The sequence below is a fragment of the Mesocricetus auratus genome, unplaced genomic scaffold, assembly GCF_017639785.1.
Source record: "Mesocricetus auratus isolate SY011 unplaced genomic scaffold, BCM_Maur_2.0 Super-Scaffold_4256, whole genome shotgun sequence".
Classification (NCBI taxonomy): Eukaryota; Metazoa; Chordata; class Mammalia; order Rodentia; family Cricetidae; genus Mesocricetus; species Mesocricetus auratus.
The window spans coordinates 93,294,327-93,298,183 of NW_024429182.1; the positions used below are offsets into that span (position 1 = coordinate 93,294,327).

General features: G+C 44.3%; 1 pseudogene; it reads right to left on the reverse strand.

Moving 5' to 3' along the window:
• Positions 1-284: 284 nt before the first annotated feature.
• Positions 285-1,478, reverse strand: LOC121133992 (annotated as a pseudogene).
• Between the last annotated feature and the right edge of the window lie 2,379 nt (positions 1,479-3,857).

Here is a 3,857-nt window from a genome sequence, read left to right on the forward strand (position 1 = left end):
TAGATTATAACTTAATTATCACCCTCTATGTATATATGTTGTATATGTTTGAGTTTGTATCAAATTTAAATCTTCTATTTAGACTAAAAGGGGAATTGTAGGAGTGAACCCCACAAAGCTACCCGCCCAACAGGGCGGGGTCAAGGTAGAGATAAAAGGTAGTGAAAGGAAAAGGGGCCTCCCTCTTTTTCTCCTGGAAGCCAGCCACGCTTCTAACTCCTGGTATGTGCGACTCTCTCTCTCCCTGATAAATAAATATATTGTTTTTCCCTATATAGCCTCAGTTACCGCGATACCTCGCCACATTCTCTGATACAGGCTGTGCAGCGGGCACGGCACTCTCTGCTATCAGTCTGCTGGACACAGAAGAGCAGACCAGCTGCTCACTCAGGACACAAGTCACGTCGAACCTGGTGACCTTAGAATCATCCATATAGTACCACTTGCTGTCACCAGCTCTGACATAGCAGAAGCAATGTCCACTGTGGCAAGTCATACCAGTGTGGACCAGCACAGCATACAGGGCATACACCAACTGTCCTTTATTGGACTGAGACATGTATGGCCGCAGGTCCAGGGACTCCAGGTACCTTACTTTCCTGTTCGTTTTGCCACCCGTGCAGTCTGAGAAGCGGCTCAACACTAGCACGAGAACCTTGGAGGCTCTTTGAACTGTCAGGCTCTTCAAAGTTGGCATCTCCCCCTGGCAATGGTCACAGTGGTTGGCGTTTTCCCCCACACATCTCTTCGGCCTTCACTAGACTCTCCAAGGCTTGGTTCACACTCTGGGCCGCATGGATATCCAGGGTGATGTCCAGGAACGGGCTAAAGGCATCTGAGGTGCCCTGGCACTGGAGACACTTGACCTGAGATTTCCACGAGCCTCCACATATCTCGTAGATCAGGGTGCTATCCTCAGAGCGGTCTTCGGAGTGCTAGCTCCCTCCAAGGCAGGATTCGTGCATGGCATTCAAGGTGAACTTGAGAAACTCATGGGCATCTTCCTGCTTGTGCTTGTGGAAGGCACGAGTCAATTTGCTCAAGGGCTGCATAGTATCCGTGCAGTAGAGGAGACTCCGAGTCACGTGAGCTTCCAGAGCACACATTGCACAGCCATCCCGGAGGCAACAGCTCTGAAAGTGCTCCCGGGAGAGCAGGTAGTTGGCAAGGGGTGGCATGTGTGTCAGACACTGCAAAGCTGCATTCATGTAGCAGCTGTTGCCTGTGTTCACGAGACCCGCACCCACGCCAAGGGGCTTCTCGCAGTTCGCACTGTACTTGCCCCTGCCAGCCAGCTCTGCTGCCCCCTGAACTTTATCCTGGTGGAGGTCTGTGGCCACAGGAGCTGACAAGGCTGAATCTGCTGAAGGAAAAGAACACCAAGACACCTGAGGCTCAACAGTATGGCTTGAGGACTTGCAACCTGAAAACATCTTACAGTGAGACTCACCTTCTGAGAGCAACTGAGCTGCCTCCATATCTCTAGAAGCCACCTGCAAACACCTTGCTTCAGGCTTCTCTGGGAACAAGAGAATGCTTTTCCTTTTTTCAAAGTATTCCAAGAGAGACCCTGGGCCAAATGCACAAGCTTTTATAGCTCAATTTTGTGCTACATGCATAATCCCTGCCCCCTAATCCCCTACAAGCCACCAATTGCCTAGGGCAACTGTGGGTGTGGCTTATGCAAAACAGCACTAAAATCTGATCTGTTCAGTGGTGGGACATGCCCTTGGTGTCTTCAACTTGGCTTTTTCCGGTAAAAACAAATTTAAAAAAAATCACATCAACCGAAGAAAGCAGGAGTAGACCTGACATACAAGAGTCTCTTTCCTGTTCTTTTGTTTTTTTTTTTTTTCGGTTTTACGAGACAGAGTTTCTCCATATTGTTTTGGAGGCTATCCGTCCAGCCCGGCCTCGAACTCACAGAGATCCGCCTGCCTCTTCCTCCCGAGTGCTGTGATTAAAGGCGTGTGCCACCACCGCCCGGCTTCTTTCCTGTTCTTAATCCCACCACAGAAAATAAAGGCTACCCACCGGAACTGCGTTTGGTCCAAGCAAGCAGCCTTCACCTCTGTGCACCGCAGATCAGGTCCAGGGGCTGTGCCACCCACCTCCCACCACATTGTTGGAGTACACAGAGCATGGGCTGTAAGTCATTCTAATAAAATGCTAGTAAACTGTCTCTCTCTGTCTCTCTATCAGACTGCAAAACATCCAGTAACCATACATTCACACATACATCCTCATTCCCACATTCAAGAAGCTAATAGTGCTAGTAAACACCTTTATTCATAGTGCTCAGGATGGATAGGTAGACAGATCTTTCTGAGTTCAAGTTCACTCAGTGATATCTGACACTGGATCAATCTAAAAGAGAGACAGAACTCATGTTTTTGATCCCAGATTTAGGGAAGTACATAGGGCAGGAGCAAATTCCATATCAGGCATTCATACTGTCTCTCTGACAAAAGGAGCCCTTGATTCTCCAACCTCACAGGAGATAGCAAGGCTCAGTATCTGGGAGAACAGGGAGACATTCTAGTGTCACAATTCTCTATCCACAATGAGGAGAGGCAGCAGTTTTAGGACTGGTGAAGAGGTGGTGTGTAAATCAGTCTCTCAGTTTAAGTGAGAGCTAGTGGGAGGCTGTTTTGCTTTCCTTATTTTCAGTTTGAACAACAATATCAGTCACTGGGTCATTTATCTTTTGTGTTACAGCAAGGGTCCTTTGAGGAGTGTAATTTTTTTGTTTGTTTCTAAGATTCTTGGGGACATTATGGCTACATATGATTGTCAATTTGACTACATCTGAATTTCACTGAAAAGGAAAAGTGTAGGGCACACCTGTGAGGGGGTTTTGTAATTTTAATTGGGAAAATCAACCTGTGATCTGAATCTTTGAGGTAGGAAGACTCATCTTAAATGCAGATTTTTAATCCAGACCTAATCTGAACAACAGCTTCTGCTGGGAGGATATCTGGGGTCAGGGAAGAAGGCAGCTGTTTCCATTTTCGTCCTTGCTCTTGCATTCTTAGCAAGTTTTTTTAAATCACTGTCATGATAGCCTACTTCTTAGAGATTCCGGAATAGATTGAAGACCAGGTTAGACATTTACGCTTCTGTCCTGAGCAACTATTGAACCCTTGCACTTCCAATTATGTTCAGTCATTGTTGGATTAGTCAATAGCTGGTTTATCATGCAAGTCATTCTAATTAATCTCCCTTTTTTATATAGGGAAATATACTAGAAGTTATTTCACTCTAGAGAATCATGACTAAAACATGTTTTATATTGAAGTCCTGTATATATGTAAATAAAGCACTGTTGTCCATGACAGGAGTTTTGTCCCCATGGTATGGACAGCAACCCCTATCAGCAGGAAGGAATTTACAATGAGAAATGTCCAAATTCCCAAATATTGTTTAAAAATCTTTGTTTTCATTTAAATGGGGTTGCTAATAATTGGTTATTGATCACAACCAATGTCTTCATAAAGGTAAAAGGGGTTTATGGTATGGAAATGAATACTTTGTGTTGCTCTGGTTTTTCATTTATTGATACAAATTTAAGGTCAATTTTGTGATGTGTGTATTTCTCCTCTTGATTATGTATTGTGTTTATACTGATCTTTTAAAATGTAATACATAATTAAATACAGATTATAGATAGAACCTAAAACAGTCAGAAATTATAGCTAGGTTAGTTAGGTTTTCTAGATATAGAGATATATTTTAGATAGTCTTCAAACCTTTCAAAGACCTTCAGAAAATGGCATTTAAAATGGTTTATGGGTTTTCTTGACAAGGAGAAATGTCTGCTCCTGGCATATCAATTACATCTGAGAGGAAGATGGCCA